The sequence below is a fragment of the Motacilla alba genome, chromosome 12 (assembly GCF_015832195.1).
Source record: "Motacilla alba alba isolate MOTALB_02 chromosome 12, Motacilla_alba_V1.0_pri, whole genome shotgun sequence".
NCBI lineage: Eukaryota > Metazoa > Chordata > Aves > Passeriformes > Motacillidae > Motacilla > Motacilla alba.
The window spans coordinates 8,055,372-8,068,224 of record NC_052027.1 but is presented as its reverse complement, the minus strand read 5'-3'; the positions used below and the strand labels follow the sequence as shown (position 1 = coordinate 8,068,224).

General features: G+C 38.8%; 1 protein-coding gene across 5 annotated transcripts in view; it reads right to left on the bottom strand.

Annotated features, from left to right (window-relative positions):
- Positions 1-12,853, bottom strand: part of FHIT (fragile histidine triad diadenosine triphosphatase) — a 530,314-nt gene that overhangs the window by 412,383 nt on the left and 105,078 nt on the right. The window contains exon 1 of one of the 5 annotated variants that reach the window (XM_038148759.1): positions 3,956-4,133. The exons of the other annotated variants lie outside the window; for them this stretch is intronic. The gene's annotated coding sequence lies outside the window, so the exon portion shown is untranslated. Of the gene's footprint in view, positions 1-3,955; positions 4,134-12,853 lie in introns of those variants that run through there. 5 annotated transcript variants of the gene reach the window in all.

Here is a 12,853-nt window from a genome sequence, read left to right as displayed (position 1 = left end):
GATACATTGGAGACTATTCAAGCAACACAAAAACAACAAATCAATTAGAAAACATACTTTGCCAAAGGGCACAGAACTCCATCTATCTCTCTTGTTGAAGGGAAGCTTGAGGAGTGTCTTGAGTGCAAAAGTAGCTACAAGCCATGCAGAGCTTAGCAATTTAGAAACAAAAAGGTATAAAAGCTTCTATTGATGGAAAATGACAACTATTAAAAGAGATGAGCTCAGAAATAAAGTGCATGTTTTGTTTGGTGTATTTCACTTAAGAATAACATCATTTGAACAAATTACCCAGGTCAGGATCCTTTCATCAAGAGTAATTTTTAACAAATAAGTTAGGATGATCTGAAATATCTAATGCCAACATCAATTTATTTGGGAAAGTCGTACGGCTTTGTCCAGTGACAGTGGAAGGCACTCTAAGGTGGCTACACAAGCGTCAGCCCCTTGGAACTAGGAATTAGTTCCTTTAAGGAATTTTACTGCTGCACATTGCAGGCTCACAAATATGGTGGTGCTTTTAGTGTCATGATAATGATCATTGAGCAGTGTAGTAGGGGACTGAGTAAATGAGGTAATCTGTAATTAAAATTAAACGTAAGTTTAATTTCTATTATACCTTTGATTCTGTTAAGAATTCTGGTCCAGTACTTACATAATAACCCACATTAATCAACATTATCTCTGTACCTTTTTAAAAACTTGGTGTGCAGCCTGTTTCCTAAGTGCCAAAAAAGTCTGCCATCACAAGCAGAAAAAGAGTGATTTACATTTACTTTCAAAATATAACTTAAGGAGTTTAGGATGACAGTTGGAAGGCTGGTAGTCACTAATCACACATATGTTTCTATTTGCAATCAGGTAGAAAACTGAAGTTTAAATTTACAGTAAACAAAGCACAATATTTTCATTTGCAGAAAGTAAACAAATATTTGGCTTTTTCTCTCTGCAGTCCCTTATTCCAAAATTGTTTAGCTTGAACTGGGCAAAGCTAGATCAAGAGAAAACAAACAAGGCAGATGGTTAAATGTCTGTATGGTCTGGAATTCCATCAACTTCCAGCTACCAGCTTACCACAAGGTACAACAGCTCATAACCAGTACCAGAAAAAGTAAGTAACCCCCAGGGAGCTCGATGAACCAGCACATGGAAAAGTGGTCTTTTGTGTCCAGTGGTCATTTTCGAGATGAGATTCCTGCTGAAATTGATACAACATAGCCCTAAATTTTCAGAGCAATTCAGCTGCCTCTGCTACCACGTTATGTCTGTATGTCTGATTTTTTCAGAAATACACATATGCACAGCTTCTCTTTCTTTTTTAACTGGGGAGAGGCTATTCCTAGTCCAGACAACACTCAAAAGGGTGTAGAAATTTCTGATGTATTTCAATGGCATCTAAAATACAAGCAATACTCTAAACAGAAAACTTTTGAAAATTTTAGGGAAGGATAACTCAGAACAGTGAAATGCAGCAGTTTTTTGATCCTTAATGTAGATCACAGCAGTAATATTTTTTTGGGGCGGGGGGGTGGAGGGGGGAAGAGGGGAGAAAAAGCAGTAAAAGTGAACTTCCTCCAATTTCTGAAATGCATATTCACATCCTACAGGGCTGGTGCAAGGCCTATCAAAAGTCTACTAAAGGTCTCCCAAAATCCCAAGAGGCAGTTCCTCTGGAGCTGGAACTTACTGCAATGCTCTGCTAGGACATTCTAACCATATCCTGCCTCTAGTTCAGATGAAAGGTGGATATAATTCTTACAGACCTCTATAAGCCAATGCATTCCAAGCTAAGTCTAACAACTATAAAAGGAAAATCAAGTTTCACAAAAGAAAATTAGTCTGCATACCAACTGCAACTAATTTCATGTGAGATAAACTCTTCCAACAAGAAAGACAGTTTTAAACAGAGGCCATTTCCTCCAAATAACCAAACCCTTTTTGACAAACTGTAAAATTCAATTTAGAGGTCACTTATATGGGAGTAATTTCTCTGATTCCAGAGATGTAGTCATCTTTGGATAAGGTATGGCAGCTACACCACCAATCCAGAACTGCCAGTATCTTCAGCTAGCCAGGAAGAGCAGTAACAGAGGTTTCTGGGCTCCAAACCCCTTCCAGTGGTAGCAGAAGTACCACCACTAAATCTCTGGCAAGAAACCATCACTTAGCAGACTGCAGGTTTCCTTAGTATCTTACATGCCTCTATTTTCACCTACCCATTGCTTTCAGCCTTGGGTTTTTAAGGGAAAAGTAAACATTTCTCTAGTACAGAGAGTCATCTCCATCAGAATGCTGTGTGAATCATTCTTTCTTTATGCTCCTTTCATTGGGATGTGGAGACAAGGAAGCCATTTCTCAGCACTACAGCAAAACTAAAAAAACCCTCAAATCAGTAATGCTAGGCAGCAGCTCCAGCAAGAAGAAAGAAAAAGAATTTGTCATGTAATTTGAAAAGCTGAAGAGATGGATTCATAAACAGAGGACCAAGAATGCTAAATACCATTTCAGTGATAAGAGGGGGCCAGGTCTCTCAGAGCCAGGAAAAAGCTTTGCCCACATTCAGCAGGTGAAACAGCAGAGTCCTAACACAAACACACACACACCCCCACAAAGCCCACACTCCTTCAGAATTTACAATTGTACTTTATTAGCCTCCCACTTTAATGATTCCAGAGTCAGGATAAGAAAGGACTTTATTTACTGTGTCTCACTTTGCCTGAAGAGAACAATTTTAATGGTTACAGTGTTGTACAAGTACCTCTGCTCAGGGCACCTCTTCATTTGTTTGAAAACAGAAGTCTTGTTAAAATGCAGCACACTTTTTACTACAGGAAAGAACATATAAATAACTGTCTTAGCAGGAGGCCTGTAGTCTTAAGGGATGGAAAAGCAAAGATAAGAACAACCCAGAAACCTTAGAGTCAGTATTGTGGCCTCTTGGAAAGAGGTTTAAAAGATCAAGAGCAAATAGATTAGCAGCCCTTTAGGCAAGGCTGGAACCTTGATCTTACCTATGAAAAGACAAGAACAAAACCCAGTAAGAAAGACTAAAGAGTGAGCTCTGTTTAATTTACATTTCTCCATTTCTAAAAATTAGAAAGGTGCAACGTTCGTTAAGGGAGAAGAAAAATTCTAATCATTCAAATTTTAAAATTTAAATATGTTCAACTTAAGCTCTGGATGCAGAACTGGAGTTTAGGATTTTTCAGTGAGAAAGCGGGGAAATCATTGATCCTAATATTCATCCCAGTGTGAGGGGAACACAGACCAACCACAGCAGCACTGAAAAGAAATGGCTGTTTAATTTTTAATGCAGTTGTGAGGGTAGGGGGGGTCATGTGCACTAAGATGCACACACTTCTGGATTTTCTTACATCTGATATACTCACAGGTCACAGCAAATTCTCTAGAGACTTGCAACAGCTGATACTTAAAGACTTGGACTTAATATTTTTCCCACAATTACCAGCTCAGTGATACTAAAACACAACCACTGTGCAAAGCATTTTGTTGCATCTAAACGGTAAAGGAGGTTTGCTTCCACTGTGTAGAGGAGACTGACACAAGATTGTTACTGCTTTACTTTTCCCCCTGAAATTATGAAATAATGTGATAATGAATGCTGAGGAAGAAGGTACTAACACACCCATGACACAAACAGGAAACCCACAGGGAATTCATAAGGAATAAGCCCAGAGAAGGAGGAAATTGACCCTGACACAAACTGGTTAAGAGTAAAGAGACAAACTGTGCTGGGGGGGCTATGCACATGATTTATTCTTTAATACCTTCTGCTGCAGTATTTTTGGGGCACATCAAAGAACAATATAGGATGATGTTGACAATCTCTCTCACATATAAAAATTTCATTATAGAGTGTTCAAGGCATCTCTCTGTATGAGAAACAGGAATTCATATGAGTTGATTTTTTTTCTGTCCCGAGGAAACAACTCACCCTCATGGTGACTGTGTTGGGTTTGTGTGGCCAGGTTTTGGTAGCAGGGGGCCACAGGGGTGGCTTCTGTGAGAAGCTGCCAGAAGATTCCCCCAGGTCCAGGGGAGCCAATTCCTGCAGCTCCAGGATGGATCCACCAAGGCTGAGCTCATCAACAACAGGGGTGGGGCCTCTGGGAAAACAGATTTGAGGAGGGGTGGGAAAGCCTGACACTGAATACTGTTGCCAGAATTTGTTCTGAAGGCTGCAAATGTAAAATACGATGAAAATCTGCTAAATGGGAAAAGAAGAAAAAAATAAAAAGGTCAGCACACCACTGTCAGACCTGCAACTATTTTACATTCTAATAAGTTTTTAAATGGTTCTTGTAAACACTTTTCTATTTCCTTCTGCAAAGTCTTCAGCACTAACTTTTACAGAGATGCCCTTATTCAATGTCTCTCCTTGTAGAATCACAGTGCAACAAGTTTTATTTTTCATCAGTAAGAAGTGAAGAGTTCCTTTCCCTCCTGTAGTTATAGCAGCTGGATAGCCTGAGCTGGCTGAGATGCACCTTCATAATTTCCATCTCAATTCAATGTAAAATTCTTGCTTGTTTCCAGAGCTAAACTGGTGCACTCTGTCCTGTCTTAATTATGTGGCTGCCAAAGTCTGCCTCAGGAATGATTGCACCCTGGAAACCCAGCAGAACTACTGATGCACTTAGCACACAACATAGACTTTGGAGTCTTCAGAAAGGATGGCACTGCATTTCTGGACCTCATGAAAAAACAAGCACTCTCAGATATTTTTAATACACATGGATGAAACTGCAAAATCAGAATATGTAATAAAACCAAGAGATGAAATTATCCTCTCAGTCCTTCCACCAGCAAAATGAATTAAAGCTGTATTTGATTTACAGAAGTAAATTTACTTAGAATTTGACCCAAAATTCATATGGAAGATAACCAGTACATGAGAGCTAGCCAGGAAAAGCTGCCAACAGTGCATCAAGAGTTTTAAACAGAGGCCGCTACCTAGTGCTGCTTTCTTTTCCAACCTAGAAAAAGAAACTGCTTACCAGATGCTGAAATCTTCAGCAGCAAAGGATCTATCATTCTCTTCTCATTACTGCGCTGCACATGAAAAGTACCTTCCTTTGACTTCAGCGTAGTCAGATGACTACAGACTAGAAAGAGTAGAAACGGTCCAAATGTTTTATTAAACACTTTAAAAATTGATACAAAGAGCGCTCCAGTAACAAGAGCTGACAGCTTTGATTAACACAGCTACATTTCCTTCCTATTTCTGCATCACAGCTATTGTAGTTTTAAAAATAAATAAAACCTTCTTCATAAAGTGCAGGAAAATTTTAAAAACCAGCTATTTGTAAAGTCAAAGCAAAGAGGAAATACACCTGAAACCTTACTCCCCACAAGTCATGCTACATAAAGTGGAAGGGTCTATACCTAGGAAGAAGCTCCTGTCAGTATTGTGCAATTAAATATCATTACATTAAGTTCTCAAACAAGTATCCAGAGTCTCTGCATGACCTCCAGACAGAAAAAGCAACATGATCTCTGCCTCGGACCATCCCCAGTGTGAATATCTGCAACAGATAGACTGGGGGATACATAGAGAGAAGTAGAAGGAAACACAAAACTTTAGACAACACCACAGATGATTTTCCTTCAAAGGCTACAGAGCATCCCAATACTCCCACGTGACCCCAAACAAGGTTTCTCATGTGGTAACAGAATCATCTTGCTCTAACACCATTAAGGCCTACTTAAGTCACATTTTCTACTGTTATTTCTCTTTTTTTTATTAAAGTAGGCAAGAGCAAACAGCTTTATAATCATATTAGCTAGTCTCACTCAACTGTTTGCCAAGGTAACAATATAGTATAGTGGTCTATACTAAAGTTCAAAAGTTGGACTCCAAAGCAAAACCTATTGAGAAGAATTATTTATAACCTTTCAATCAAGCTGCAGGAAAAGAAGTGATAAGGGATTCTGGTTGACTGTTGGGGCAGTAGGGCACAAAACGAGACAGCATAATTTAAATCCTTCAAATTTATATTTTAACTTTTAAAACATCTGTGTTTGACACAAATAAAATAACCACCCTCATGCACATATAAACATTGGCTATGACAGCACTATTTGTGGAGTCTGAGTGCCAGGGCATCTGCATGCCCCCATGCCCCCAGCACTGCAAATGTTCTGCTTTTGAGGACAGAAATTTCCTCTTTTACTTAGTGACAACTATTAGCAGTCAAATTCATTTCAGTAGGATTACTTCCAGGCTCACCAACATATTGACTGTGTGCACCTAGAGAATTGTCTACTGTCTACAGCATCCTGGCAGTACACCAGAGCACAACCAAAATTTGATTTTCCTGGGCTCTTCTGGAAGCAATTTGGTAAAGAATGATTAACAATAAAAAATACCACAGAAAATACAACCAAAGCTAATGCAAAAACTGAAAAGGCTAAGGGACACCCTACAAACTGCAGGGTATTTTAGGTTTTATGTTCAAACTGACTTGGAGTCATGGAATTCTTTTAATTTATGCTTCTGCCTTTGATGTAGCTGTTAACTGAATGTGTCACTGACCTTGGGTGGATGACAGAGGTAATCATTTCCCAAGGATGAATTGCTCTTGAACAGTTCTTCATTATCAGGCAGGCCTATGATTTCTTTTAAAGACTAAACATGCCTCTATTCTCCTGCTTTGTTTATTTTGATAAAGCAAGTGTATCTCATTACTAAGGAACATGTTAAAAATCTATTTTATTTCTAGCTTGTTGCATTCCAGAGTACAGATCATCTTCATGTGGGTTTTTTTTGAAAGAGACCTGTATAAACATTAATGATAATTACTGGATACTGAACATTTCAGAAAACTCACAAGAACAGTAGGTAGTTTAGTCATAGAATTTTTAATTTTCTTTTTTTAAGTCTGGCCAAAAAATGAAAGTATTAAGCAATCAAACCCAGCTTATTCCATGCCTAGAAAATTGTGGTAGACCTTATCAACCCTGTGATCTTTCATCATGAGGTAAAACTTATTTTTGATTCCAATTAGCCTCTGGATGCCTCAGAATAGGAAGAATGTCCCTCTGGAAATTGTGTCCTTTGCTCACAAAGGACAAGAGGACTTCCCAGCAATACCAAGGCACATTTGTCACTTTATGATCCTCCTTGCACCAGTGATCTTTGAGTAAAAAAACACAGACCAAAAAAACCTACTTTTTCTCATCTCTCCTTCGTAGAATGGAATCTGCTTTTACCCATCTCTATGATTTTACTCTTTTTTGCCCTTTCTTTAGCAGTAACAAGGAAGGAATACCTTACATTATTTTTCTAAATTTTAGTATGCAGGTTGCTCAATATTATATGCAAATACTTCATAATATATTTATATACTCCCCTTAAAGTTGGCCAGTCTCAAAGGGGCTGAGACAAAAGGTTCTTAGGAAACTGTTGCCAAGTATTTCCAGTCCTTAGTATTCAAACTAGAACACTGTAAGGGAGAAAGATTTTTCCTGATGATCATTTCACTTAATGATCTTTACCCAAAGAGCTCTCCATGGACTCATCTCCTATTGCAAAGCAGAGCTCCCTGCATTCAAACTGCTCCCCACTCCCTGTCTCTTAATCCTGGATCCTCACATTTCAGAACTCCAGCCAGGAGACTGCCCCACTACCAACCTCCACCAACCAGAACAAACTCCTGCAATTCTGCACAAACTTCCTTCCAATTCTTCCAGTTTGCCCCCCTTGCTGTGTGTTTTCATGTATCAGTAATTAGAAATAGCATGTCAAATCTGAATTCTTTAGGCATTGCCAAGTGCTTTAAAGTCTGTACCTGCTCAGACAGTCAAATTAAACTTCCTGAGCTGAAAAAGTTGCTGCTTTTCAAACTGAAAGAGTCTTATTTTATAAACTTGTAGGGTCATGGTCAATTGATGACTATCATAGAATACTACTTGAAAGTATGTACTTTATAAGACATCACCTGAAATACAAATTGCTTGATGCTGCCTAGTGCAAACAACAATAATCAAAAACACAAATAGCCAATTTATTTTAAAATTGCCATTACTTACACAGTAAACACAGCTCACCCTTGTATATAAACATTCTCAAGTGCAACTGCTTATACTGGACAATGATTTTAGCAAGCTCTCCAATATAAGTTGCTTGTGTTTTAATGAAATTTACCTGCTGGGAAAAAGGACCTACAAGCTGACCCCAGGTTGCCACAAAGCACAAACCCTCCCTCTCTGCCTGTGGACTGAAGCTCAAGATGAGCTGCTCAGAGCTGATCCATTGTTTCCACTGAGGGAGCCACATGTGGTTCCCAGGAGAGGGACTGAAGTGACTCCATAGCAACAATCCATTCTCACACTTAAAATTCTTTAAAGGATTCAGAATTTGCATACATGATGAAGAATTTCTGTTATAAACTCCTGACCCAGGAAGCTCTCTACCTTGATTATTGTTTGAGAAGAAAACTAAATATACCACCCACCACCTTGTCTGTAGTAACAGGTGAAAGGAAGATGAAGGATACACAGCATTGGTTCAAAACTCACCACCACCAAGTACCAAATAAATACACAGCAGGAAGTCCTTGCTAAACTTGCAGAATATTAAGATAATTTTTTTTCCAAACAAGTAAAAACATTCAAGCTGAGGATCCTTACGCTAGTATTTTGCAAACTGGGCCACATATGTTGCCAAATAAAGTGGAGTTCTTCAACTTCTCTCATTTTTCTGGGATAATGAGCTAAGAACACAGTCATTAAAGTACATTGTGAATTAAATTTTCTAAACCTCCTATTAAACAGAGGAAAGAGACACTCAGATTTCAGAAAATGCTTTGCTTCTAAAGTAGTTCAGAGTTATGTTTCTGCTCCGCCCCCAACTGAACTGGATCACCTACTGCATCATCCAATTCCTAGTCTTCAGAAATCTAAAAGTGCTACCAATGTTAGCAGGCTTTGGCAACACAAAAATCTTGGCCACTGTACTCACAGTGAAGTGCAAAAGTTGCATTAATGCAAAGATAAATTATGTACTCAGCATAAGGAGTGAGGGCACAAACACCAACAATATCAGCAAATAGGAATATTAGAACAAGTATATCAACCTGTCTGTATTTCTCAAATTCTTCATAATGAGATTTATTTTTTAAAAATGCAATAGAATACTCTATGAAATTTTCAGAGAACTTTATGGATGCTGCATTTTAACCTGTAGGGTGAAATACTTTGGAAAACAAAGTAGTTGTTAAAAGATTTTCAAGAATTCCAGAACACATACTTTCAGTAGTTACTATTATCCATATAATAATGTCAAATTCATTATCTGGAATTGAAGTAAAATCTCACATATCTACTGAGCAGCCCAAGAAGAAATATCAGACTATTTCAATATTGGAATTCTTCAGTTAATAAATGTTTAATATTGATAATTTCTGGTATGTCCATTTCATATTTCTAACTGAAAGACTCATTTTTTTCAGGATGGCCTTATGCAGGACTGCTTTGATGAAATTCAAAATGCTCTTACTTTCTAAGTGGTCATCTCTATTTCCAGGACAAATCCTCAAAAATAAATTAGCAAAATTTCCTTTGATGTCTGCTGAAGGAAAAGCAAGTTTTGTATGAGTAATTAGCACAGGACCAACAACAGAGGCTCTGAAAGGGGTAGGTCCTTGGAAAAAGCCCTTTCAAAGCCCTCCAGAGGGCAGAACTGCCAGACTAGATGTCTTTCAACATTAAGCTTCATATTCCCTGGGAAACCAAGTGCCAAACAACCTCACAATGTTAATGAAATGCTGAGATTGATTAATATTAGTCGCATGTGACTACTTGTTATTCTTTCTCCTGTGGTTCCACTGCTCTGATGCAGCACTTCCCAATTCCTTTTTCTTAAATAAAAACACTGATGTCTTTTTTGCAAAGTTAAAAATCAATATTGTACAAGGACCCTGGGCCTAAGTGGTTATTACTTCAGCTAAAAACAAACCAACCTTCTGTCCCACAGTGACACAGGCCCTCTTCACACAGTGGGGCTGTGTAGATATTTTATCATTCATTCATCAAAGTGCCGGTGAAAATTTTGCCCTCCACTACAATCTGCTTGGAAATTAGGAAAATGATGCAAACATAAAGAAACCTGCTCTTCTGGAAGCAAAAATACCAACAATAAAAGAAGATAAAAATCTACCTTGCTTTGGGAAAGATCTGATTTTAACAATTTGACTACAGAACCTCAGCATGTGGAAAAAGTAGTTTACACTGAGAATGCTACCAGGCAGCAGGGGATTGACCTGGGACATGAGAACAGCCACCCTAGAGGATGAAGACATGTTGTGCTTTTGCACATAGACTGTTTAGCTTGGGAAAACCAGACAGCTTGATGGTCCCAAAGAGAAGCAGTAGTCGGAGAAAAAGTGATCTAGGAAAAAAAAAAAAAAAAAAAAAAGGCACGATCCTGGCTGGAGAAATTATTCTGGAAGCAAGGGAAGAGCCTAATGATCAGACAGAGGCATGGATATGCATGCCAGGGAATTCCCAGGGACTTGGACCAGGGATGCCCATGAGCACTAACTGCAGGCAGTGGTGCAACACAAACTGGCTCAACTTTCATCCAACCTTCCCAGGGCAGCAGCAATGTTCCAGCTGGGAAGGGAAGCCAAGAACAGTGAACACAGCAGGAAATAAGACTGATAAACCAGGAAGAAGGGTAAATCTCCAGTTTTGTTTTAGATTAAATTCCTAAACTTACTACAGACCATTTGCCCTGGTTAATGCATGTACTCTGTGAGTCTGCAACCACAGCAGACAAAAAAGAAATGGCAGTTCTGTTTCCAGAGAAGCAGACAGGAAGCCTAATAAGTCTAACTGTGACACTGAATTGAATAAACTTGCTGTTGACCAGTCAGTACCTTTTCTGTGATTCCCCTTAATGTCTGACTTTTCAAATCTTAGCAAAAAGATTTGCAGGTCCCCATGCCTTAACAGCAAGTGTACATGTTTCAACAGCAACAATCCTCATTCTGCTTATTAGAGTAGAAAAAGCAGGATGGAAAACCAAAGAAATTTCAGTTAAGTGAACAAAATCCTGAATCAAGTGAAGTACAACTTCAGCACAATTACATGGTAGAGTCTGTAAGAATCAAGAGAAAAGCAGGGGCAGAGGTTTCAGCTTCTTGTTCACCTCCCCCTCAAACATATACTTCTCATGTGAAGAAACTGAAATCCCCAGGCTACTGCAACTCTTCTCTAAGATGAGAAACAAAGAGTGATCAAGGAGCAAGTAATACAGACAAAAGAACAGACAAAGAATTAAAATATCTGACGTCATGCCTTGCCAACTCCATTGAGAGAGGGCCAGTGCCAGAAGCAAACTGATGAGTGATGCTGAAGAAAGAACCATTAAGATCATAAGCTCATACCAGTGCTGCTGCATATTCCTTTTGGTGGAAGATGTGAGGCACCCTGGGCATGAGCAGGACACATATTATTACTTTAAGCAAAACATTAACAGAGCAGCTAGCTAATAGCCTGCAGCAGTTTAAAGTACAACATTTCAGATAACTGTTGGATTATTTTTGAAATCACCAACCAAAAACATCACTTGGTAGAAAACAAAGGAAAGGAACAGCCTTAGATCAGAAAAGAAGTGATGGCATTTTCAAACAGTTGAAGAACAGGAAACAGTACCCAAGGCAAGTTGGGCTTGTCCCTTGAGTTGAAGCTGATGCACACTGAATTGTTCTCTTAGTTCCACTAACAACTTATGTTGTTTTTTCTATACCCTTTTTCTCTAGCTATCAAAAGAGACCTGCAGAGATAAATACCTCAAACAACTGTGGTATGTACTAAAATTCCTCTATCCCTAGAAGCAGCCACAGCACAGAAACAAACTACACCTATTGAAGGCCAGGAGAGGTGGAGACTGAAAGTTTAATAGGATGCCACTGTTCAGTCCAGAGACAACAGGGGAGGGAGAAATGCAGGTAGCCCAGATATGCACCATCTACCTTCAGGCAGATCATGTCCAGATATCAATGAAGAGACAGATGTGCAAGCAGCTGGATAATTTAGGTGCTCAGCTCCTTCGAGCAAACAGTTATTTAAAATAGAAGCTTATTGTCAGCACAATGTCGTTTTAAAAAATTAAGATACTGAACCACTTAGAGCTAAAAGATGAAAAGGAAATGTTCTTTCAGCCTTACTGGAGTTTACTGAAGATGATGATCAATACAGAATGCCAGCTAGTTTAATAAAAACAGGACAACAATAGGAGTTTTGAGATCACATTGAAAGGAATGTCTGCTCAAAGGCAGACAAAAACACATTCAAGCACTTATTTTCAAATGACAGTCAACATAACTGAACTTCAGCCTTAAAAACTTAATAATTTTTCCCCACAGTTAGCAATAAGTATTACCTTGTCCACAAAGGAGACATAATCAGTGCTACTTTCCTCTAACAAGATAACATCTGGCAATAACAATTATATTGATTATCTGATTCCAGCAACCTTTGCAGAACAAAGCCTTGGCCATGAATGCATAATTCTCACCTCTCTATCATGGTTTATTATGTAATAAGATATTGATTGAACTGGAGGAGGGAGCTTTCTGGGGCCAGTCTTTCAGGTGTATTTAACTATCCCCTAGTTTCTTTTCCCAAAAACCACACAGTGACTGGGTGATTACACCTCAGGCTATATTTGCCGACTGACTGGGTTGTCAGGGCCCACTTACATTTTGCTCCACCCACAAAAGCAGCCATAAAACACAGCCCACATGAGTAAACTGCTGAACTGCTGCAGTCAGAAACACCGTGACCTTCTGACAGCAGAATTCTTTGCAAAAAGACAAAGCATGAA